The sequence below is a fragment of the Ixodes scapularis genome, unplaced genomic scaffold, assembly GCF_016920785.2.
Source record: "Ixodes scapularis isolate PalLabHiFi unplaced genomic scaffold, ASM1692078v2 PGA_scaffold1__304_contigs__length_218370807, whole genome shotgun sequence".
NCBI classification, from domain to species: domain Eukaryota; kingdom Metazoa; phylum Arthropoda; class Arachnida; order Ixodida; family Ixodidae; genus Ixodes; species Ixodes scapularis.
In genome coordinates, this window is record NW_024609846.1 from 158,681,432 (window position 1) to 158,708,473 (window position 27,042).

A 27,042-nucleotide genomic window follows, 5' to 3' on the forward strand; every position below is an offset into this window, starting at 1 on the left:
CAAGTGTTTCCCCTGCCCAGTGGCGGCTGTTTCAGGGGGGGGGTGCCCAGTGGCGGCTGTTTCAGGGGGGGGGGGGGGGGGGGGGGGGGGCAAGCGGCCCCTCCGGTTGTTACGCCCATGCCACTCAGCCTATGTTTCCAAGCTCAGCAAACCACCAGCGCCTACGAATTGCCGACCTGCCCCTGAGTGTTCCAAGCCAATATCCGGATCAATATCGTAATTCGTAGGAGCAACTTTCGTGGACAACTTTTTACGAACTCATATATCGCGGGTATCATGTTTTGAGACGTGCTCGAGGGACGCTTCATTGACAATGTTTTTCTTTCTTTTTTCTTAGTGCGTGATCAAATCGTGAATCGCGGAATTCACCAAGATATATTTACCTATGGATCCCACCCCTTTTTTTTTTTCTCTCTACTCCCTCAAACCGGCCCAGACGCGAAAAATTCGTTGCAAAAAGAGCAGGGTTGTGTTCGACGGTGACGATGAGTTCATCCAATGAGAAAGATCGTTTTGTCCACATGCGACGCTTATTCATCATCAATTCGTTTTATCGAAAGGCTCCCCGCGTTCGTTCCATTGACACCCCTTGCGACGTTTCGCCGAACACAGCCCTTCTGTTTTCGCAGCAAACGTTTTGCGTCTTGCCTGGTTTACGGGGTTAGAAAAGGGGGGCGGGGGGGGGGGGCACGCAGAGACAAGCACGATTTTGCGGCTTCCGGATTTTATTAGATAAAAACAAAATATGTTGACGTAACATCGCAAGAGCATGTGTCCACGAAAGGAGTTCCCACGAAACGACCAGTGTCGACAAAACGTGTGTCTATTAAAAGTTGTCCACGAAACGTAATTATAAACAAAACGAGTTTCGATAGGGACCTGGATGCGACAATACGTCGCAAATTTGGTGTCGGGGGAATTCCATTTGATGAAACGTCGTATGGCAACGAAGCGCCCTGTTGATAACGTTGCTCGACGAACTGATTGCCAACGGTTAAGGTGAATCCACACGACGGACCAAATTGCTGTTTTGGTCCGCGGGCCGCGCATCACGTGATCTTACGTCACCGGTTTTCGAGGTCTGCCGACGGTCCGCGGTCCGCGCTTGTGAGAAATGCCAAGTGACTTTTCTTGCCCGGACCTTGGCGGCGGACCGCGGCGTTTTTAGTATAATTGAACTGCTAAGTCTGGCAACAAGCTGACTTTTGTTGTTTGAATTGGAATCCAAATCCAAAGTCGTGTTCTTTTAGCGCCAACTGTTGAAGACGAAGAAGGCTAACCTTTTGTTGTGCGACGATGGCGGCATGGTGCGACGATGCAACTTTTTACTTCATCGCGCTCGTGGAGCAATTCCCAGCTCTGTAGGACAATAGATGCATGCCCTTTCCGGTTCACTTAAGTCCTCCTCGTCTTCAATAGTCAACGCCAAAGCCACCGCGGCCAAAAGTCTCTTTCGTTCAACCTCCATCTTGGCTCCTTACAAATAGCCTCAAAGCAGCTCGCTGCATGTTTTTGGCGGAGCTGTGGGGTCGAGGGTTAGACCGGCCCGTTCACTCTGTCGTCTGCTCTTTTGGTCCGCCGTGTGGATGCTCATTGCAGCCGGGCGGCCCGCGGGCCGCGCATCACGTGATCAATCGGTCCGCGGCCCGGTCCGTCGTGTGGATACACCTTTAGGAACCCAGTAGACGCTCCATTTAACTGCACCTGCTTGTTTTGGCCGGGCTTCGATTGCGCGAGTGACGAAGTATCATCAAGGCAGAATACTCACGCCCGAGGCGGAGGTATACAGCCAAAGGTATACAGGCGCGAGCTAGCCCGCGCCCCTGGCTTTCAGACGTGCATTTCTAGCGCGAATGCTCGTTCTACGGAAGAACGCTTCGAAGCAGCGACCCCAAGCTCTCGAAGTGGCCCTTTATAATGTCGTCACAACAGGGAATGACAGTCGGCGCCTGTAGTATTTATTTCAGGGACACAAACTTGTCAGCGAGAAAGAAAATAACATTTATCTTTCTTGCTAGCTGCCACGTGGTGCTCGACAACCCAATGTCAGAAATGACATTGTGGCGTGCTTTGATGATCTTAGGCTTAGGTGGACGACGGAGAGAAACAGAGGGAGAAAAAGTATTTGGGGGGAAAATTGTGTTTTTTTTTTTTCTTTTTATTGTTTGATCAAGGTAACGTCATGTTTTTAAACTTTCGCGTTATATTATCACAGCTAGCGTCACGGGGTTTCACGTTCCTACGATGCGAGTCGAAAAACACTGTTCTCTCTAGCACAGCCGCACAGCTTCACTAAACGAAGACAAAAAATAAAAAGAGGGGGGGGGGGGGGGGGGGTAATTGTTCAAAAGCACAGCTTTCGCTTTTTTAATTCTTTTATTTACTTATTTATTTGTAAAATACAGAAGAAACCGAAACAAAACGATCCACTTCAGAATCCGTTTAAGAATCCAGTCATATTTATCCAAGGCAGATCCAAATCCAGCTGCGAGGACCATGTGCAAAAATCCACGTTGTTTTGTTTTGTAAGTTCTCGAGTTGGGGGTGGAACTGAACGGGCGCTCACACTACAAGCATCGACACGAGCTCCTCGGAACGGTGAATCGAATTACCTAGGAATTAAGTAATTTCCGATCTGATCAGCGTCCGCATCACATTGCAACTACTGTCAACGTGTCTGGATGCAACAACCACATTTTTCCAACGTGAGTACATTGTGTTTGTACCAACCATGAGGCTGCATTTTGATTAGTGATTCTACCGGGCGTTAACTTTTTTGTGCGACGTTATTAATACTGCCACTGTCACACAAGATCAGTTAACTATGTGTTATAATGCCGGGTGAGACTATTTTGCGGGCAGCCGGCACAATAGCCCGGGGGAAAAACTGCCGGCAGTTTCGGACGGCGTTTCGGCGGCAGTCTGCGGCTGCTCATTAGAAAATATTAAACCAGTTGGCCCAACCGTACACGCCGCTTCGCGGCGGCCCGCCGGCGGCCCGAGCCCCGCTGTCCTCCATTCACCCCGGAAAAGGAGTCCATACCATTTAGTGCAGCGCAATTTCGTCGACAACATTCGGATTTTTTTTTTTTTTTTGTTAATTGTGAAAAATAAATGTCGTAAACGCTTGACAAAAAAGAAAAAAAAAAATCGAGAGAGAAAAGAAAAAAGCAAGTTTTCACTGTGGATCGAATTAGGGTCCTGCTGCATATGAGACAGACACCTTACCACTGAGTTACTCTACAGCTTTGAAAAACGGTGTTCACAATTCTTTTTATACGAGACACAACAGGGGAGAACTGCCGGCAATTTTCCTCCGGGTTATTGGGTCAACTGCCGGCAGATTATCCACTTCCTATAATGCTTTTGTTTACGTTCTGGACCATAATCTGCAAGGCTGATATCGCTATGTAGTTGACTTACACCCTAATTATTCAACTAGGCACTAGGAAAATTCTTCTGACATTGCTGCCAAGCTGAGATGGATCCAAGCAGAAGGCGAGGACCTTACAAGAAGTACCTTGCGAATCCCGAAGAACTGGTAAGTCAGCTTTTTGTGATCTTGGCACAAAGGCGTGTTGCAATGTCTGTCATGGGCGCAGATAATATAATACATGAAAGTGGCATACCTATCGCAATTTCCATTTTTCTCCTTGAGAAAGACTACTGTGAATGTTATGAGCAAGTCCAGCTAATCTAGAGCTGAAAATGTGCCGCATGACTTCCGTGTTGCTCAGAGCACAAAGTGATGTCTCTCAGGGCTGGTTTGGCTGAAAAAGTGGACCACTGTTGAATCGGCAGCGGTCCACCTTAAGGGAAAACAGTATATAAGCCTTGTAGCCTAGTTGAAGTGTGTGGATGAATGAGCTGTACTGATCAAATAGAATAAATGTTACGAAACTACCGAAAGGGGAAATCTTTAGGCTACAGATTTTTGAAAACCGGAGACGACGGACGAAAAAGGGGACAACACACAAAACGTCTCAAAACATCTATTTGAGACGTTTTGTGTGTTGTCCCCTTTTTCGTCCGTCGTCTCCGGTTTTCAAAAATCTGTAACATCAACCAGCTCGCCTGCCTACTTACTTTATCTTCAATTGCTCTTTACGCTAGTTGGTGCATGATCCTGAGGAAACTTATTTGCTCAAATATAGACCAAAACAAAAAGGGGCACAGACAAGTGCAACACTAAACAAATTTAATCACGGTCAGATGCTAGGGAAAATGTAGGGGGAAAAAGTGAAAAAACCAAGAAAAATCCCCTGAGAGTCAATTTCACCAGAACAAACCAGGTAAAAATCCCATTTATTACTGAACAAAAAAAAAAAGAAAAAGCCGCTTATGCAGGCATCAAACTTCTTTATAATGTAATAAGCTTTCATGAACTCTCTTGCTGTAGTATCTTCACTTCTGCACATGTTCTTAAGCCCGTGAATCTGTAGGTCACACATGCAAGCACCACAGTGTGTTTTCAAGTGTGCATTTCCTTTATTGGTTTTACTCACAACTCGTGTTCCTGTGCTTGGTCATTGACACGACGTCCTGTCTGACCAATGTACAGAGGACATCAAACCTGTCTAGAGCATGGGAGTGGTGCCCTCTGGTCTGCGCGTGCGACATCTGCCAGCAGACTCTGGGTTGGAGATAGCGTACCTCTGAGCATGCACTGCCTTTATGCAGCACTGGGCAGGTGCCAACATTTACGCTGACCCTTCTACAGGTTCTGCCGGCTGCCAGAGGAGCGCTTGGCACCTCCAGGCTGCCAAATCAAGGTGCTCGGTGTGGCAGCCCACGTGCAGCCGGCTCTGCATTATCACGCATTCTTCCGAGAGGAATTTGGCTGCTGAACTCGCACGCTTGCTTCCGTACTTGCGTGAAACCGCTGATGGTGTGCGCGGGAAGCTACACATTTTCTTGTTTGCATGTAATGCTTCCTCACCTTTACCAATTTAAGTGCTTGTTATCTCTGTTGCATTTCTTTTTAAAACCTGCAATTGGATAATCTCACTCCTATCTCTTTCTACGAACGACTCCAAGGCTAATAAATGACCAGCTTACAGGATCTTAAGCAATAAAAGCAAGCAAAAAACATACCCACCCCATAGGCGATTGGACTCTGAAGAATGGCTGTACCGTGCTTTTGTTTTTTTGAAGCCATAAAGTGTAAACTCTATCGCTGCTTGAGTGTAATATGGGAATAACTTTAACACCTGGTTCGGAAGCCCAATGCATTAATAAAATCACCAGCATTCTGTTGGAGTGCCTAAAATTAATCGCTTGAAAGAGCTGTAAAGCATGAGTGGCTTTTATTTTCCGCATAGCTTTAAGTAAATGTTGCACAAGTGACAGTGGGAATTGCTGTAAATCTTCGAAGAATTTGCACAACACTATACTGGGGGTCAACTTTCTGCGTCAATGCAGCCTACGGTAGGGGGGAGCGAGCGCCCTACGCTATGAACACACTTTTTTTCTTTGTTTTGCCACAAGTTGTTCCTGAGTATAATGACATTATAATTTAAATTTTCCTTTTCAGTGATAAGCGTTTCAAGCAATCCCTGCCTGCTTCCTTTTGGTTTATGTGCTTGAATTTTGTAGCGCTTGAAATGTGCTTTATAGACCCTATACTCCATCTCACCCTACGATAGACTTAGAGCCAAAGTTATGTGGTTGTGTTCTCATTGTGGAAGCAATTTATCGAAAGAGCAGAGGTATCAAGCAGTTGAATAGGTAGTGGTGAGGAAGCTTTACATGCAAACAAGAAAATACGTAGCTTCCTGCACACACCATGAAAGGTTTCGTGCAAGTACGGAAGCAAGCGCAGAATTTTAGCGGCTAAATTTTTCTCGGAAGAATGCATGATAATGTGGAGCTGGCAGCGCATGGGCCGCCATGCCGAGCGCCTTGATTTGGTGACCTGGAGGTGTTGAGCGCATCTCTGGCGTCCAGTGGAGACTGCAGGGGGGTCAACACAAATGTTGGGATCCGCCCAGCACTGCACACTGGCAGCGCATGTTCAGAGCCGCGCTATCTCGGGCCCAGCTTCCGCCGGCACACGTAACACGCACAGTCTGGAGCGCACTGCGTCTGTGGTCTAAGACAGGTTTTTCCTGTCTATACGTCCTTCTACACAAAAGTTGAATCTCATAATGCACACCTGTAGAGATTTCCACAAATTACCTGGCATGCTTTTAGTTGCACATTCAGTACAGTTTATTCATCTGTACATATAGACTGTTTTCTCTTTAGACACCATGTAAGGTAAGATGAAGCAAATGCTTGGCAGCTTGATTTTTATCTTCCGATTACCAATATATGCATCAACGGACTTCTTCTGTCTATCTGTGACATTGCATTTGCTGGGTTCTGTCCTTCGAGCCTCTACTGGCTTCGACCGACCCGTCGCCTTATAGTGTTATGAAGGTATCTAAATAAATGAAATAAAATGAAATGAAAAATTGTCAAATTTTTTTTAACTGGTTAGATGCTTGGGTTCTGAGTTGGGAAGGGTGGTCTTGAGCTGCTTACCATTTCTGCTATTGCCCCTTTTTGTTTGGCAAGTTTGTTGTTAGGTGTACCATACATAATAATGAATTTTATTTTGAATCTCTAATTAAAGCTGCCTCGGGAAACCTGTCGACGATGGCAAGCCTCGGCAATGGCAGCCTCCAGTGCAACAACCAGCCCAGCAGTTCTAGACGATGCACCAGATACTGTCCTCTCCTCAATGCTGGATGGTGCCCAAGCTCAACCATCAAGTCCTGCTTCATGCTGTGAGAGTGAGACTGAAGAACCGATTCACTGTTCCGACTCTGAAACTGACGATGATGTACTAGAGATGAACACTGAATCTGACGATGATGTACTAGAGATGAACACTGAATCTGACGATGATGTGCTAGAGATGAACTCTGATTCTGACAATGGTGCTGCAGAAAGTGATAGTTCAGCTGCTCCTGACAGTCCTAACATTGACGAGTCTGCACTTTTTGAAGGCAGCCCTTTCACTAACATTGAGGCTTGCCTCTTTTTGATGACAGTGTTTTTTAAGTGTGGACTAACAAGAGAATGCCTAGGTCAAATCCTGTTTGCTTTTGCAACACTTCTGCCATCATCTAACACCCTCCCGAGCACCACATTTATGTTCTTCAAGGTTCTGTCGCGCTTTCAAAGAGGCAGAGGAATGTGCAGCCACTTTTTCTGTAGTAAATGCAATGAATACCTAGAACAAAATGCCACACATTGTCCATGTTGTAATGAGCCGTGCCATAGCAAGGGCAGTTTCCTGCAGATGAAGTTGGCAGACACTTTGCGATCATTTCTAGAGGATGATAAAATATATAAATATTTCATTAAACCAACAAGTTCAGCCAGTGACAAGCCCATTGAAGATATTGTAGATGGTGCGATGTACCAGTCACAACCTGCTTGTTCTTCTAAATTTAATTTCTCTCTTTTTTGGAATACGGACGGTGTTCAGGTCTTCAAGAGTTCGGGAAAGTCTCTTTGGCCCTTACACTGCACTATTCCTGAGCTTCCACCTCTCATGCGTAAGAAGTTCCAAATTTTGACTTGTCTGTGGTTTGGTGTAAAGCCGGTAATGAATACATTCATGAAGCCTTTTTGCATGGAGCTTATGGAACTTGCCACTAGTGGACTTGCTTGGCGTCACCCAGAGACAGGCAAGACAATAATCTCTTACATTACAGCTCCTGTATCTTCGGTAGATGCAGTTGCGAGAGCAATGCTTCAGGGTATAAGACAGTTCAATGGTCTGTATGGTTGCTCCTTCTGTGAGCATCCTGGGAAATCCCTCTCGTTGCCAGGCAAAGGGCATGTCCATGTCTATCTGCCTGGTAGCACATACTCCCTCAGGAATGGCCATCGGATGCAACGGCAAGCTGCAGAGGCACTTGAGAATGGTCACCCGGTGAAGGGCGTCAAAGGTCCCACTGTTTTGAGCCTCATACCCGAATTCGACTGCGGTAGCGGATTTGTTGTCGACTACATGCATTGCGTTCTGCTCGGGGTGGTGAGAACATTCTTGCATTTATGGTTTGACTCTAAGTACCATGGAGAGTCATGGTACATGGGCCGTCAGGTAGAGGTGGTGGATAAGAAACTACTGGCCATTAAGCCACCGGACTATATCACCAGGACCCCACGTTCCTTGAAACACAGATGCTATTGGAAAGCAAGCGAACTGCGTGCGTGGCTTCTGTTCTACTCATTTCCTGCTCTGCACCAAAGCCTTCCGGATGTTTATTTTGATCATTTTGCCCTTCTGGTTGGCGCAGTTTACCTGTTGCTTTCTGAATCTGTCTCTGTAGAGGACATTGATATTTCGGAGAGGCTGTTGCTCAGATTCGTTTATGGTGTTAAAAATCTGTATGGAGAGCGGTTTTGCTCATTTAATGTTCACCAGCTCACACACATTGCTGACTCAGTAAGGAACTGGGGGCCACTTTGGTCCACTTCAGCATTTTTATTTGAGAATAGAAATGGGGAACTGATGCGCCTTGTGAAAGGGACACAAGCTGTGGAGAAACAGCTTGCGAGCTTGGTTGCAATAAGCAATGCCCTCAGTGTCATCCAAAATCGTGTTGGAGACCGCTTGCATGTTGACTTTGTGCTTAGCAAGCTAGAAAATTTACATTTCACGAGAGTATCATCTAATGGTATTGCCTTTCATGGCAGACCATGTCAGACAAGTGGAGCTGTGAGGACAGCTCTTGGTTCTTTCTTCTCCAACAGAGAGCACGTGTACGTTTACAAGAAAGTCACAATGGGCACAGAAACATTTTCTTCTGTGTTGTGCATTAATCAGAAGAGAAGAAACAATTTCACAGTCATGTATGTTGTTGAGAGAGAGAGAACTTTTGCATTAATTCAGTGCTTCGCAAAGTATGCTGGGCAAGTGTACATGGTTATTAACAAACTTCTGGAGTGTGGTGTGCAGTACAGGCCTGAGGGAACGGGATTTTCGATTCCACACATCATTGCTGTGAAGCAGAAAGACCATTTGGACGTAATTCCTGTTCCTCCTAAGATGACGAAATGTGTCAAGGTGTTGGATTTTGTGTGCATTTCTCCTAACTCTTATGAACTGAATTTGTAGTTAAAATCATGTCTCCTCAGTTCGAGACCTTTCTTGTCTCATCATTCATATCTCAACAGAGGCTGTTAATGCTATTTGTCAGAGCTAGTAAAATGTTTTTAGGTGTGATCAAATGGAAAACGTTTGTGTCACGTAGCCCGGTGCACGTGACACAAACGGTTTTTGGCAAATTGGGGGTTTTACGTCCCAAACCAACGAGGGGCATCTGGCATGCCCCAGCGGAGGACTGAGGATTAATTTAGACCACCTGGGGATCTTTTGACGTGCAACCAAAAGCTCGGTTACACTGTGCTTTCTCTGCAATAAGTCCTCGCTTGTCTGGTTTGTGTTGGACACCATAGACAACATGGCTGATGTGATATGATTAGGAATTTGTTTGAAGTGGGTGAGCGAGCTGTGATTTAGTTTCTAACAATTTGAGGGTGTAGATCAGTCGACATTCATCGCAGAATGCAGGCGATTTTTTGTTGACAAATCTGTATCGAAGGCAACAGTGACTGACTGGGTGTGTATGTTTCGGGTAGGATGTCAGGAAATGAAATATCTCTCTTGGCAGGCTTTTGTTAGGATTGTGCAGGATGCGTTAGCACAGAAAGGGTGGGAGGTTCTGCTTCATCCAGCTTACAGTCCTGACATATCACCACGTGACATTAATTTGTTCGATCCCTTATATAGACAGCTCAAAAGGGACGACAATTCCAATCTGATGCAGACATCATGGCTGTGGTGGCAAATTGTTTATGGAACAACCACAGTCCTTTTTTGCAGACTGTGTCCACTGCCTCCCCAGCTGCGGGATGTGTGTCTGCATGCATATAGAGACTTGATTTATGGGACGCCTGCTGCACTGTTACTACCTTATATATTGCTTTGTTTATTTCTACCCCACCTGCTAATGTACCTTTTCGTTTGTCTGAAATCATTCTAACAGATTTCATTGGGTCACACCTCTTACAACATATCATTTGTGCTGCGATGCACTTTGACTGCTTTGAAGACAAGCCGATTTGAGTCTTCTTATACTGAACTGTAATTGATTGCTGCATGTTTGCAAAACCACTTTTTTTTCATAGAAGTATGAATTGTTTGAAAAGTCAGTTGTGCCAGTGCTTGATATTGGACTTGAGATTGTCATGTATACACTTTAGTCCATTTTAGTATATCAATTTGTGTGTATGTCTTTCTATGTATTTTTTCCAATGTTTGAAAAAGTAAATGCATATCTTGGTATTTTCATATATTGCAGCCTTTCAGTACATTTATCTCGATATATACTTGTATTCTCAAGCGCTTTTTTGAGTGTCTATGTCCATCCCTACTTGTTGTGATTTTGTGTGTTTCTTGAAAGGGATATTAATTTTTTGAATGAATAAAATTGATAAGCTGTGAAACACCAGTATCTAGTTGTTTGAATGCCTTCAAAAATCATCCAGTTGTGCAGTTAAGACACGGTTTTTCTTTAAAATTTATTTAGCAGGAATGTTGCATGCAAATGTAATTCCAACTGTTAATGTTGGAAGAGTACCAAATTAACTTTTGATCGTTTTATTGGTGTGTTATGACATAAATAAGTTTCTTCCATCGCATTATTAGCTTTGTGGAGACACATTTCATGCGAGATTACTCACCAAAATTCTTGCAAAAAGTTGTATGTAATTAGGAGAAAATGCGGGTTAATTTGGGCGATAACCTTCATTTCTGATAAAACGAGGAGAAAATATTTGCAAAAATAAATCCGTAAGTAAGGCATTGAATCGTACCGTGTGTTAAGTACATATGCAAATGAGCACAAGCAAAAAGGAGTCTCCCGGGACTAATTTTTATTTGTCAAGAGCTTTTTTTTTTTTTTTTTCCTCGATCGATCAGCTCGTTTCAGTGAGTGCACATTAGCGATCCATTCTGCTGAAGTGGTTATAACTTTCGTGGTAATTAACATGCGGCGCTAGCGGCAGCGAAATGGATGTTAAGACCGTGTTGATCGGGTTATGAAAGAAACCGCGGGGAGATATATGCCGCACGTATGTGCCCCAACTGAAAGTCTGCTAATAAGTCGCTGAAGATCCATCTGATGAGTTTGTCTTCACATGTCCCATTCGCGGACACAATTAAAATGCATTGTTTAATTAACTCGCTTTCAGATCTTACTTCGTCATATCGTCACACGTCAAGCATATACAACCACATTTACTTTGACTTTCATTCTTCAAAATATGCAATTAATTGGTGCAAATTTTACCTGGAATAATTACTTCACTTTAAGGATGTTAACAATAGTTAACCAATTGCAGAACATGTCACTCTCATGCAATATAGATAAATCAACTGTCTTCACGAGTACGACTTTATACTACGCGGTCGATATCTGATATACAAACTAAACGGGGCCCATATATCATTATCAGGGATATTCTATTTTCTATGTCGTGAAAGGATCAGTATTTGACTTTTACACGGCGATATGTGGACGCGTATTTACGCACTTATATGGCCCGATACGCCACTATCTGCGCACTGATATGGCACTATCTGGACGTATTTACGCACTTATATGGCCCTATACGGCAGTATCTGCGCACTGATATGACACTATCTGGCCGTATTTACGCACTTATATGGCCCTATACGGTGCTTATATCATCATATCTGGGCGTATATAAAATATATCGGGGCCATATCTGACATTTTCGTAAGGGTATATATGGCCGCCAGTGAATCTTTATCGAGCTTGTTGTCCACACAGCTCGGTGTTTACCAACACAGCACAACAAAGAAATTGAACCTCGCCTAGTACGGTCTGGGCGCGAGCGGTTCGCTTTGGCCAGTGCTTTGGACGCACGAAGAGCGGTCTTCGAATCGTCATCTTCGATTTCTCTGATCAACAACAAACAAGAAACTTTGGTTTGTCGCCCACACAGCTGAAGCATGTCGCTAAAGGCGTGACTGTTCGATCTCCTCCCCAACACCATGAAAGAACTCTATGTTCTTTCGGTACCTGCAAGAGTGGTCTCAGATTCTCACCTGTACATATATAGGAGGTTTACCAGAACACCGAAAAGCTATCCTGGAGGACTGTCTCTTAGACTTTATCGGGCCTGGAGGGTATTCATAACTGTATTTAAACTAGCCGCATGCACACATCACTGCACCAAGCCTGCATATAATATACCGTAGTTTCATATAATTTCTCCATGTTCTTTTTATCCGAGGTACCTATTAATCTGGCGCCATACAAAAAAACCATCGTCGTATTCTCCTTAAAATTTTTTTTCTTTCTCTTTTTACATAACATATAAACGTGTTCTTTTTACTTTTTTCCCCCGTCTGAGCAGCTATTATCCAGAGACGTTCCACGCGCGTCTATACATTCCCACAGGACACGTGGGCATGTTACCTGCGTCTAAGCAGGTGATGTGTCTTTCTGTGCAGCATACCCCGAGTATAACTACAGTAATAAATGAACGCGAAACTAAAAATCGGCCTCCCTCTCAAGAACACACCCATTTGACGACGATTATGGACCGGTTACGACAACCTACTACAGGCTACGCGATGTGCTCCGCTTAATCAGAGGTGCTTCTTTTTAGCGGCGGGCATTTGGTGGTAGGCACAGCTCGTGTGCCGCCTGTCGGTCATCGTTTGCGTTGCAGTTAATTCATTGAGCCGCAAACCTACCGCTCATACGTCATACAAAATACACGGTTTTCGCTGCACACATCACGACAGAAGTACCTGAGGACAGGCCTCAAAAGTATCTTCGAATCATGCACGCTTCATACATAGTATGTAGGCTTCGAAGACGCACGCAGGCGGTTTTTGTACGACCGATGTGACAGGACCGCTGTAGTATTTCATTTTTTTTTAGTCAAGTCTACACTACTTAGATGGCGCCACCGAACGTCACGTCTACCCCTGCTTCCAGGGTGCGAGGCCCCGTGCTTCGGTCCTTCGAATGAACAGTGTGGCTCGAACTCTCAAAATATTGAAATACTACAACCGCCATACAAGGAAGAAACACGCCCCAGACAGACAGCGTCTGAAGATTGTCTTTTGTACGATGAATTAGCAGCGGCGCCGCGGACCTCGTGATGAACACGAAACACTGTTAACCACAATGTCAACTAAAACTATTAGCAACCTTGGTCACGCTTGAATGTAACCTTTATCACGAGAGACGGAATGAAAGGCAAACTTAAAATAGGAGCGGGCGCGTCAATGTTTCTAGGCTAGGTGGCGCAACCTACCGCCGTTACGAGGTCGACAGCTACACTCCCATTCATTCATTCATTCATTCATTCATTCATTCCTTCATCTGTCGTCGAATGGCTACAAAACAACAAAATACCAAGTTTCTGGGGGAAACAAAATTGGTCGGGGAACCGCTGTGGTCAAGTAGCCTAAAAGCATGATTTATTTTGTAAGCGGAAAGAAGCAAAAAAAAAAAAAAAAAAAAGAAAAAAAAAACAGCCGGTTTTACTAAGCGACACAAATTATTCCCGCTTATACGAGGAAGCTAGGGTGTTATGACCCTAGGCCGCCTCTTTATTCTGAAAACGAAAACGGTGTTTAGCGTATACTATTTACGCCGGGAGGCACGTTTTAATTCAGGAACGAAACTGGAACTAACTTCTATTTTGGATTTAATTTCTCGATATAGGTGCTCATTTCGATTTCTCTCCCACCTCAAGATGTGCCTCACAGCGTAGTTATTATATTAAAGAAATTGTTCGCGGAAACTTTATTTTGTGACATGCATGTCCGATCCAGACACTTAAAAATATACTGGAGAGTTCAGTGTCCCTTTAAAAACAGGGTCTTCCTTACAGCTTAGAGGTAACAGAGAACTGCATGTGTTGAAAAAATCAGCGCTGGTATTTATGTTGTCTTGGAGCCTTTTTTTTTACTCGAATAAAGGTAATGTGAAATAATGACCTGCAGGCCTTTTAATGGGTTTCTGAGCATTTAGATGATTAATTGCTTTAGCATTATTACCAGCACAAGAATAATAAAATCGTTCCGCCGTGTTCGCTGCGCAGGAGAACCGGGGGACCCTCACTAGAGCGCTTGCTTTTTCCGCCGCGGGAGGGCGAGCAACGAGCTGGAGAGGCGAATAGTCGGACTGGCCTGAATATCGGAATATGTCAAAGGCCCACACTGGCGACAGTGCCATTCGACTACACAAGCGAAAGTTCGAATTTATTATTTAGCTCATTTTGTAAGAAGCAAACAAACAGACAGTGACGCCAGTCCCATGCCAGATACTTTGTTGGCAACCGTTCTTACGCTTATGGTCATCAACAGCTTCCAAGACAATGGGCGCGTTAAGTCGTCGCTCCTTTACTCCTACTCCGACGCTCCGAGTTTCATACTCCGAGCGCAGCAACTAAACGGCGCATAGCGTACAAGAGCGCGACGCACCGAGGCTAGGTTCCAAACCTACTCGAATAGATACAAGTTACCCTGGCGGATCATGTCACGTGACAACAAAAACAGAGAAACGCTGGACGCGGGTATGTTTTCGATAACCACCTTTACCCTAGAGTTAGATCGGGTCAGTTTTGGAACACGGCCAGAAACTGTCGACGGGCCCCACGAGCTCCTTCCGACCGTGGGTGCGGGTGGCAGAAGCCGAACCCGTGTGGAGCGGCAATCTAAAGCAAAAGAGATGGCAACGTTATGAAGTTTCTACGAACGTTTTAATATTCCTGAAATGTTTAAAGACTCGTTTCGTGCACGTATGTGGAAGGTTATCTTGACCGATCTATTTATTGACCATGCATGCTGTTCCGGTTTAAATTAAAGACATCATTCTTGAACTCGCTCGTCCGACGCAGGAAACCCTCAAATTTCTCATTCCCTGGTTCCGTTGGTTCCGTCTCGCAGCGAGACGGAAGCTACGCCGATACCGGCACACCGTCGTTCGACGGTATGCATGAACAAGCCTTTCCCGCAACGCTAACTGGAGTTTCGGCTTTCCATTCTAAGTATCTTTATTCACTGCGGTTGGGCTAAGCATTCTAAGCAGGGCAGAGGTCTGACTGTCTTTTCACCGCAACTTTTCTGTCGCCGAGCTATCGCCACGCTCGTTCGATAGATCAATTCGTTTTCAGGCAAGACGCACGAACAAACCTTTTCCTCAACGCTCACTGATGTTTGGGCTTTCAAATCGAAGTATCTTCATTCGCTGGGCTAAGCATTATAAAAGGGACAGAGCGGTGCGAATGTCTCCTCATCTCGACAGCTTTTCTGTCGCTGTGCTATCGGCACGCTACCGTTTGATAGATAAATTTCTTTTTCAGGCGAGATGCACGCTGTTTTAACCTTTTAAGAGATGCACGAAACAATCCTTTTTCAGAACGCGAATTGCTGTCTTGGCTTTCAAATCAAATCGTTTTTACCTGCAGGATTAAGCACTAATCAACTGAAAAGGGGCAGCGTTCCGGCTACGCCTTTCGTCTCGACGGTCTCAACAGCAGCGCAGCCATCTTGTTTGTTTACGTGACGACACGCAGCGCGAAGAAGGCACTCGCGCTCCGAGAAATTCTCGGTGCACGAAGAGCGCGCTCGAGTGTCAATCTCCAGCGGCACTCCTGTCCGTTTAGTGAAAGGAGCACCAAACTTTTGCGCTCCGGAGCACGGACTTAACGCGCCCAATATGTTCGCCAACGTGTTGGTGAAGATACCTCCGGTCGCCAACGGGCTGTTCTTGTAATGTCGCTGCCAGACAAGATTTCCTGTTTGTTATGTTGGTAGCATAATAAACAGTGACTCCTTCACAGTTCAGTTATGTTGTATATCCTAGGGATGGAGGAGACGGCTTACTCCAAAACAAATAAAAGCGCCAAGAAGACAACGTCGCACTTGTAGGTTTTTGTATACTGCCATTGTCTACGTGCAGCTGTTACACGTTTCTGTTCGCGCCTCAGAAACCAGGCCCTGGTTCGATACCTGGTCCTGGTATCCAACCAGGGACCCCTCCCCCCCGCCGCGTTCACACCGCTTTGCGGCGGCAGTCTGCGGCGGCTCATTATAAACATTTAACCCACTTGGCCCACCCGTAGATGCCACTTCACGGCGGCCGAGCCTACCCGTTAGCGGAGCGATCAGCTTGACGTTCGACAAACCCAAATAACGCCAACCGACAAAACGCGAAGAAAGGGAAGGTTGCATGGCCCTCACCGGCAGAGATGCGTTTTTTTTGTTTTCAAACAGATGTTTTTGTTGTTCTTAAAAAAGAGAGATGTTTTTTGTTTGTTTTTAAACAGATCGAGCCGCCAGGCCCACCTAAAATCCCCCGAGCTGTGATAAACCCCATAAGGAAAATGGATGCGATGAAACGATGGAGTTAATTAGCTCGCTCCTCGATCGAAAACTCAGGTCCAGTGCGTTCACAAATTGCGTCGTTATCGAACCGCGGCACCTGGGGGCTGGGGGCCACATTTACATCGAGTAGCCACGCTACAAAATCTAGCCTGGCCAACGTGGATGGCAAATTCTCAGTGTGGGTGCTAGTCTGGCAACGGTGCGCCCGCCTTAGCAAGGCTCGGTTATCAGACGATCTAACGCAGAAAAGCAGCAGCAAGATGGCGGCTCCAATGGGCCGTACTTGCAAACGTGTCGCACATCTACCCCGGACACCCGTGGCAAACTTCTGGGTTATCATCAGGTTTCGGGAACTGTGAGCGTGTGGCATGTATGCACAGGCCTGGCCGCCCCAGCGCTGGTTTGAAATCAGGCCCTTCGATTGTATAGAGCGTTCCAATAATCATCCCCTACGAGCTGCCATCCTTTGTTCACGGGTGCGTGGAACGCGTTCTGTAGCATGCGCAGTAGCTCTCTCCTTCGGGCTATCAGACGCCGCGCCCCCGTCCAAAGCCCAGTGACTCGGCATTTTTCGCCTCGGTGATAAGCAATGGTGCAAACGGCCTGCAAGTTCACCTACAGGGGCCTTATCTGGACTACTTCTACTACTACTACTAAGCGTTGTTACATTGGCGGAAGAGTCGGCGAGAAATCTGGCGGCTCTGATTGGCCGGCGCCAAGGTCAAGTGTGGAGTTGGCCAATCGCGGCTGCCAGATTTCTCGCCGACGTTTTCGCCAAGTGTCCAGCTTAGGGCCCCAGGCTTGCGCACTTCGAGCGTTTGTTTACCCCTTAAACCCGCACACGTGATCTTGTCCCGCCCCGCCGAACCCCGGCCCTCCCCGAGCCAAAGAACGTCTCACGTTAAAACACTAGCGCGCCACATAAGGCAACGCGTGCGTCTTTTTGTGCCTTGGTAACCAAATTAGCCTGGTTGCATTAAAAAATAATAATGATAATAGACGTGTCTGGGAATCTTGGTCGGTGGGTGTAGATGTTGAAATAGTCTCCTCGGTCTGCTTGCTTCGTGACGTGGCCTCAGCAAACGTTTCGCAGTGGAAATTTTGAAAAGGTTAAAACAGCGCAAAGCAGAAGGAAACAGTAAAGCTTCTCGTCCCTCGTCATCTGCGCTGTTTCCAAAGCTTCAACCTTAGCGCAGTGGAAACTGACAAGGGAAACCGATGCTGTTGTTGCTGGCATTCTTTTTGTTTTCCCTTTCGGTTTGCGGTGAAAACAATCAAGTAGCGAGAACAGCACAATGGCTTGAATTCGGTGAACAGTATTGTTCTAAAGGCGCGTTCGAAAGAAGAAATAGGAGGAGCTTCTCCCGGCGTTGTCTGTTTGCTCAAACACTCAGACAAAAGAAAGCTGTTTATCGCACCCACTTCTTTCCAACTTTGGCATCACGTCAATCCGCTTTGTTGTTAAAGGGCAACTCTGCTCAATTCCTAAAATTTTTAGACAATGAGTGATTTCACATTAAAAAGCATAAATAAAATACGTCATTTGCTTCACGAAAAATGTTATATATATATTGTTAAACCTTACTTTAAACATGAGCAGAAATCGAAACCGAAACTTCGGCACCGTCTGGCAACAGTGGTCTCGGGCCGCCAGAAACGTGGCTGCCACGTGGTACGAAATGTCACGTAACCCTCTACGCAACGACGAGTGTGATTGGGGCTGGCCGGCGGTGTGCCAGGCGCGAACGTCGCCTGCACCGCACTCTTCACTACGTTTCGGTGTCCACGACTTTCGACGACGCCTGCACAACTGCGGCATCAGTCTGCGCACCTACACTCTAAAAAAAGCCCGTGCATCGACTTTCCCGCGCAACACTCGGAGAGCCAATCAGCGTGACTTACGAAAGCAGCTTAGCGAATGACGATGCCGAAACATATGTTTAGACCAAAAAGCGCAGTCTGAGTTGTGACATTAAGCAATGCAAAACGTCACTCTTGCATTGCTTAATGTCACAACTCAGACTGGGTTTTAGAAAACGTACCCTGTGTGGACAGACCTTGACCAAGTCGAAAAATGACGAGCCACTCCGTGAACGTATTCGCGGCTTCGTCTGGTATCCAGTAGAAGAGAGCGATACACATACTCAAGTCGCGTTCCACGGACCAGTAGACAAAGATGGTAGCAGTTTTTGAACAGAGGAAGCGGAGAACTGCTTCGAAGGGTCAAATAGCGGCACAGACACGCGTGGCGGCCATGAACGTAGTGAAAGAGTAGCTCAATCAATGGTCACTCACATCACAGCTTTGCTTGAACGAACGGTCTAACACGCGTAGTCCATTTTGTGTGATTTGCTATCTAATGACCCATCCACACGATCATAAAGGTCCCCTTAGCTAAGGGACCTTTAAGGTCGGCGGCGAATCAGTTCGCAATTCTTCGCACGTGGCGCATGTGCTGGCGGCCCAAGACGCCGACTGATTCGCCAATTGCAGAGACCTACATTAAAGGCGCCATCAGGAGGTTTCTGAGATCGCCAAAAGATAACTCACTCTGCTGGTCCTAAGCATTCTAGAAATTTCTAGATCATGAAGATAAGCGGCCGATTTCCCTATGAAAAAGATTGTAGAGCCCATCCACTTCACGTGAAGATGGAAGACCAGCGAAGCTGTTATCTTTACGACATCGGCGGCCCGATCTTCGTCGGTCCTTTTCGCACGGCGACGACGTTCACACCACCGCTTCTGTTGCCGCTGACGCTCTAGACGGGCACGTTCTTCGTCGGTGAGTGGAGGATCAATCGAGGCCGATGGACTCACACAATCGGCCGCATCACGTTCGGCCGCTGCGCGTTCGGCTTCTCGACGCTTTCGCACACATTCGCGCTGTTGAGCGCGTCGACGATCCTTGTAGGCACGGTCTTCCTCTTCAGAGCGAACAACACGCGGCCTAACCATGGCGAGTACAAATTGCAACTGACAACGTCGCTAGGAAATGGCTACGTCAAGAGACAGAACAACACAGCCATTGGTTGGAAGCTATTTCAGGTTTTACAGCGACGTTATAGCGAATTGCTATATTGATTGAATAAAGACACATGCTTATTGTACATAAAGGTGATGAGCTCTTTCAATACACGACGTTGTAAGTTCTAAACCCAATTTTGCGAGCCACACCTCGGGGACAGTTTTTTTTTTCCGATTGAGCCCAAGTCTCTTTATAGCATCGCGGAAGCGAAAGAAATGAAGGTTAGATCGGCGCGTTCTGCACTCAGCCTCGTCACAGCGCACGCTTAGCTGAGATAAGTCGGTCACCGTAGATGATAACAAGAGATCAGGACCTCAGTACCTAATAATGCCAAGGAAGGCTGACTCACGCGGGTTTCCCTCTCTTTTTATTTATACTTGACACGACCAATCAAAGCAAAGGAGCACCGTTTAAACGGGAGTTTTTTTGTTCACATCCACGGACGCATATTTTTTTGTTTTTTTTCCTCTCCATATCCTCACACATAACAGATTCGCTGTAAAACGCAATCAAAGATCGCAACCCACCGAGGTGACCTCCGGCGATGGGAGAATGGTCCTCGCGTGTCCGACCGGTGAAACCGCAGAGGGGGTATCTCGAATGCGGGCGGCTCGTTGCCCATGCGTGATTCCAGAGCTGACAACCAAAAATACCACTCCTACACACACACAAAAAAAAAAAAAAAAAAAAAAAAAAAAAAAAAACCATAGTGCGTTATTTTTAAAACGATTATTGCAGTATTATGTTCCCTCTCCGCGAAAAATACTCTTATTTACTTTTATCATCTACCAAAAAATACACATTTTGTGATAACAGCGTTTGCAATCTCAACGAAATGTCCCGTTTTCATTGATCACGTGTCGTCTTTTCTGCCGGAAACGACCTCAGTGTGTTGTATCTTCGATTGATAATTTACTAGCGAAATCGGCCGCGCATCGTTATGATTTATGGATTTCTAGGATGCTTAGAGCCCGCAGCAGCGTGAGTTATCGCTAGATTTAGGCGATCGCAGAGACATCCTCAGGGCACCTTTAAAGGTATCTTTATGCTGGCCGTGTTAATAAGGTATAAGGAACGCACACGGCAATTGTTCGGGTCATATACATTATAATACGTCGCTGCTGGGATCCATCCGATGGTCTGGAGAAAGGTGAAAAAAGAAATGTTTACGCTTCTGCCTCACAACTCAAGGTCTCGTTCATGAAGAAACAGTCGTCCAAGTTCTTCGAATGAAAGCTGAATTCACAAATTTTCGCGCTTTTTTTCTTCTTCTTACATTTACGTAGTTTCCTTTTCAGTCGTTATAATTCCGATCTTAGGATCACCCCCATCCATCTTCCTTTTTTTTTTATTACTTATATCGTTAATGAACTCTGATCACTTTGATGTACAGAACGTCAAAAAGTTAGCGCGCACAAGCGACCGCCTGTTTTTCCTCTCTTTCTCTCTCCATCACAAGTGAGGGGCCATCTTCTAAATTGCCGTAGTCACCGCCAAGATGAGAACGGCGGGCTGTTTCTTTTCGGAGGCCCGGCCTTCGGTCTCTGCCTTCCGCCGTGCTTCGGCGGAGCGTGCACGCTCGAAGCCCACGAGACGCCGAAGTGCTGTCGAAGCTGTACTCGTTTTCACCTCAAGAACCGCAGTAGGAAAGAAAAGGTCCGGCTCCTCGCAGAGCTTCGCAATTTCCCCCCTTTATGTGGAGAATTAAGATACATGCAGGCGCATTTTAGGTTAGATATGCGTTATCTTATCAAGACGTACACGTTTCAAACGCCAAAAGCGTCGCTTCTTCCTCGGACAACCGAATCTTGTAAAAACTATTTCGCGTGGCGTCTGAACAATGCGCAGAACTTGCATTGGAGTTAAATCAGCAGCCATTGTGGCTGATGAGCACGTGTACCTGCTGCAACATTCCTTTCGCACAAGCGAATCTGTTTTTTTATCGGCAAGAACAAGTAGGAATGGCCACCGGCATCGTACGATAACGTCACGTTCAAGCCAACTTCCTCTTGTTACTATTAGTAGATTCCATATGCATTGTGGCATTGCCCTCGCAGCTGCCTACGTAGCAATTTTTCATGTCTGTGCGTGCGTCATTACTCCAGCCCGCCCACAGTGACGCATGTATACCCACGAAGGGCGCTCCACAAACAATGGACAACAAAGTTTGTTCGTTTTTTTTTACTCCGGCAGTTACTTGTTTGGAACGAATGAATATAACTTACTGTCTCCCCTCAGCGAACAATGCAAGCAACCGGCATGAAAAATAAAATTTTTAAAAGTGAGAAATTTTGTAGCGACATAAGAAAACGACGAGGTAGTGCTATTTTGTAACGTATAAAATGAAGTGGCATATGGGACAGATCCGCTCAAATTACGACACATCATCTGAAGGCCATTTATTATATTAGCATACGACACTATAGATACAAACAGCGGTCGTCCTCGATAGGACGACGTTAACAGACTCTCTGCAGGTAACTAGTTCTGTACAGACAGTGTCAACACCTCAAGAATCGAATTTATTCGAGAACTTAGTTTTTACCTATTTCGCAGTTGGGAGAATAACGCTACCTTTCTAATTTGATGCCCCTTGTTTATCGTGTGCCCGAGTATATCAATTCGCCATGCAAAATGCAGTTTGCTTTGAAAGTACACCTATATATGCCGTTCGGGGTATATGTTTCGAGTCGGGGACCCGACAGAATTAACAAACAAAGAAACGCTGAAATAACAAATCTTCATACGTTTGGTACGACTTTTTGTAGGCGTACAAACGCCAAAATGAATGAAGACACGGCAGAAGGTTGCTCGCAAATGAAAACAAAATGGTTTTCAGCACCGATTCTAAGATTGTTGGTGCTGCGCACCTTGTAACCTTTTTCATTTGTTTTTATTTCATTGCCATGTATAGATTTAGATGTTCTAAAACTGAGTAAACAAAAAATCGGTTTTTACAATAATATTTTGCGACCAATTAATCATAATGACCGCTGCTTCCGATGCTGTCCAGGGGTCATCCCCCACTCGAATGTGATTTCGAATGCGACGAATATGTGCGCCGTTCCCATCAACTGCCCGCCGTTAACCATCAAGACGAAACACGTGTTTACATTGCTTTTATATTCATTCGAAATTAATACAAGGGATTCGCGGCTCTACTCTTTCAAGTTGAGGAATACCAAAGTTTAGACAAGCAACACTTGCCCTAATGATCGTTTGAATGTTTCACTGGGGTCAAGAAGCTTTGCACATGCAGAATTTCTTTTCAAAAAGCTGAAGGTGTTAAAATAACATGAAAAATTATGCAAAAAAGCGACAAAAAATAAACGTTAGCTAATTAAAAACGACATAGGGTGACGCAAACGTCAGCCTCTAACATCATTATCTCAGTAGCTGGTCGCTGGGCTGTGCGCCCGGATGAGGCGACGAGCGATTCGAAAAAGGTAGACACGTTTGTGCTCCATGTTTGTTGACCTGATCTCCGCTGGTAATTTTTGATCGTTTGCTTCCTCGCACGTCACAAGTTTCGTACTTTGGGTACTACATGTATATCTGCGCTCAAGTTCAAGTTATCATTGGCGCTTTGTCTCTGACTGTATCCGAAGAATGCGAATTTTCAGTGAGTTGGTTACTTCTAGGGTTGGACAATTGATCAATTAACCAATCGATTAATCGAATGATGTTTTAATCGCGATTAGTATTTTTATTGGGCTAAAGTTTGACAACCCCCTCCCTCTCAAGAAAAAAAAAAAAAAGAAAACGCAATAATTTAACGTTTTCACTGTGCAGGCGTGAAAGAGTACTCCTGTATGAAGGTAAAACTTTAGGGGAAATTTTTGGCCTAAAATAAGCTCTAGGGACGAGGTTTGTAACTTGAACAAGTTCAGAAGGTTATGTCTCGGCCACCTCAACGCCGTGCGAGTTTCCGTTTAGCGTAGCAGAGACTACCGTGAACAATGAAAAAATTGCCACGGAATATCAGCGATCCTTTTTGCCTCTACAGCTGAAGTAATAATTTACGAGTGTAAGTAAGTGTCTTTGGACTGTTCTGAACTACACATCGATGCTGATTTATAGTCAAAATTGTACAATACGTGCGCCGCTTATTACATATTCAGCAAAAGGCAAAAAAAAAAAAAAAGTAGTGTATCCTGACCTTTTTCATTTATATATATATTAATGCACGAAAGTGAACGACACCGATTAATTGAATAATAAATCCATTCAAGGGTGGCGATTAACTGGGTTAAAATTTTTAATCGACGCCCAGCCACAGTTACTACTAGCGTTCCCGGCCATGATTCACTCGGTATTTGTGATCTTGAAATTATATATTTACTGTCGCGTGGTGACAAAAACACCCGCTTCATCACTTCAGCAGAGGAATAAGCTGAGCTTCCTACTCCAGATAAAGTCGTGTATAATCGGCGAGAGGGTCACGGGAAGCTCCTGCCATCTCTTTCCACTTTAGCAGAACGAACGCTGGAGAACAGGTTTGCCTCCCCTCCAGCGTTCATTTCGGGAAAGAGGGGAAGGAGTTTTACCTTCACGGCGTCAACATCTTCCCAGAACGGCGCATTGCTTCTTTTTATTATGATTATTATGCAATCCCGAAAGCCACATCCAAAAAGAAAAAAAAAAAAAAAAACTACGTTCTACGAATGTCTTCTTGGCCGCTTTCTGCTACGCCTAAAAGCGACAGGCACGACAGAAACAGCGGACGGCGGCGGCGGAGAAACTGGTGCCGCGCTACCGACTTGCCCTTTTTGTCGGAGTGGCTGCACTTGTCGCCGGAGCGTATGTGCGCGCAGCACAGAGTGGTCTTTGTAGTCGCATTTGACTCCAGTCACAGCTAACGCACTCGACACGCAAATGTCGACTCAATCAGCGGCCACAAGTGTCCGACACGGCGTTGGTTTAATGCGAGTGTGAGCTATACCTGTCACTCAACGTTGCCATTCGGACATCTAGCGAAAGCGGCATATGCTATGCCCGTTCGTTCGACCTTGATTAGAGTCGCCTGCTCTGTTCAGTTCAACTTCCTTGTGGGCACCGCCATTTTAATGCTTAGTGCACCAAAATGGCTGAAACGTCTAAAAAAAAGAGGCAAGGCCTCGCAGACGTCATTGACGGAAGCAGACGGCATTACAGAGCGACTAACGGTTCAAAAGCGAGTTTTCGCAAATATATACAAAAGTGTTTGTTCTCTGAGCCCCAAAACAACGTGCAAAACGGTGAAATCAAACTTGGAAAGCAGCAACGACCGTTGAAATGCGATTAAAAGAGTCGAGCAGCATCTAATGAAGCAGGTAACAAAGACCATTTTTAAAGAGTCCATCGAGCAACATTGGTGGTCGCCATTTTTTTAGGGCATTGAAGCGTGTGATTGGATCCGGGTCTTCGCCGAAAGCTGACGCAGCACTTATTTTCGATCACGTGCTGAGCCGAGTTAACGGACAACGGTGACGCCACCCTAGTGTGCAGTACATTGTAACACGAGGGAAACGCGCCGCGTCCAAAATGGCAGCGCCCAGGGCCATTTGGTTTTTTTGGTGTCAGTATGGTGAGACTTATTAGCTTATGTATGTGTAGGATGTCACGTGAATCCTTAGAATGGTAGCCGTCGGCACGCGCCACACAGCTCAAAACAACAAAATGGCGGACGAAATTACGTGAGTGAATACTCCGTACAATGTTCTCTCGGTCGTAACGCTCTTGCGCCTCCCTTTGTGCGTCTGAGGTTTTTCGCCAAGTTATAGACCTTTGCGAAAATCGCCTTCTGCGCGCTGCCATCTTTGTCTGCTGGGCTGTGGAACGCCTTCTGAGCATGCGCTGTTGCTCTGCTGTGCGGTAGACCAGACGCTGCGCATGCGTCCACAGCTCAGTGACTCGGCATTTTTCGCCCGGGTGATAAGCGATGCAAAGGTCTATACCCCGTTCAAAACTTATATCCCACGCTAAAGTCAAAGCAAAATCAGAAACCAATTAATCGCGCGACGCCGGTTGACGTTCGAGATAAGACATACCCTATCGTTCTTGAAATTGTCACGACGCGATTATTTTTGCGCAGATGACCATTACAGGGGCCGTGCAATAATATGGGTCATGAACGTTTCTCTTTTAATAATTTTTCCTGGCACCAAGTATACGGTAAACCCAAACGCAACAGAACTGACCAGAAAGTTCCACTGTCACGGTGTAATTAAAAAAAAAAAAAAAAGGTGACTTTTTTTTTTTTTTTTTAATGAGAGGTTTAGTAGATTGCGTTTTGAGGACTCCGATAGCGATAGCCGATCCTTCGTCACCGCCTTGGGGCATGCACCGTATAATTATCGGTTATCGTTATTGGGGCGTATAGGAGGTATCGGGACGATCTAGTAAGACTCTCTACTCCTTCGCAAAAACCTGCTGACTTATAGTCATACGTATCGCAGTGTTGACGTATTCACAGGGCGCACCTGCAGGGTGACGACATTCCAATGCTATAGAGAAGACCGCGTGAGCGTTACAATTGGGCTCGTGACAATAAATGCCACGACAAGCATTCGGGTACAGACCGACGCGCTGTCTACAAACAAGACAGCGTTAGCACAGCGCACAAACCAGAACCGCGTGAAGCTTTTGCGCACGAGCCGTGGAAACAACAGCGCCACCGCTGCGGCATGACGTCAAAGTCGCGTGTTGGTGTTTCGTGACTCGTGTCCAATGGCTACAGGGACGGAACGAGGCATCGACGTGCCCGACAACGAGACAGCCTCGTCAGGCATGCCGATGCCTTTTGGGGCGGCCCAATAGACAACTGTATTCCTCGACGGAACCTCCAAAAAAGAACAAAAAAAAAAAAATTCTTTTTTTAACAGTTTGGGGGGGACATGTGTGTAAAAAAATTAATTTTAAGCGAAAAAAAAAGTTTTTTTTTTTTTTTTTAGAGGAATATTGACGGCGCGAGATGCGATTTAGTCGGCAGTCCCCTCCTTTCCACTTGTTTTCTCTCTGGGCATTTCGGGCGCGTGGAGGAGAGGTGGGTCGGCTTCGCCTTCACGACCGAGATGGTCCTTCCGGAATGAACCGTGACGTCATGGACTTCGCGCGCAGAATTTCAAATAAACCTCTCGCCGTCAATATTGCTCTAAAACTATTTGGGGGCGTAAAATTAATTTTTTTTTTTTACACGCGCGTACCAACCAATCTGCTTAAAAAAAAAAAAAAAAAAAAAATTTTTTTTTTTTTTTTTTTTTTTTTCTATGAGTTACTTAAATTCGGCACGTTCCCTCTCTTTGCCAACTCCAACGCGCAACCACGATGATTCGTGGCCGCTTGTTCTGGCTGCGAGTAAAGCTTGTGGAAACGAACGCTGCCAATTCTTGACAACTTCTCTGGGTTATTTTTTTTTTTTTTCTGCAACTGCTATTGTGTGGAGCAAAATATGAAGCGCAAAATAATTCTTCGAAGCACGGTGTCACGCTCGAACGAAAAGGGAAAAGTCGAGGGCTTCTCTCAAATCTTTGGTTCCCTTCCCGATAATGAGCGCGCGCTCACAGTCGCCAAAGGAAGAACAAACGGGAAACAACGGCGCACG

General features: G+C 45.6%; 1 protein-coding gene and 1 long non-coding RNA gene across 2 annotated transcripts in view; both read right to left on the reverse strand.

The window, feature by feature from the left end:
- The window catches only part of LOC120848601, a 396,114-nt gene that overhangs the window by 313,347 nt on the left and 55,725 nt on the right, over positions 1–27,042 (reverse strand). The window lies entirely within an intron of this gene.
- LOC8035870 (alpha-mannosidase 2) overlaps positions 1–27,042 on the reverse strand; it is a 119,786-nt gene that overhangs the window by 83,767 nt on the left and 8,977 nt on the right. The window lies entirely within an intron of this gene.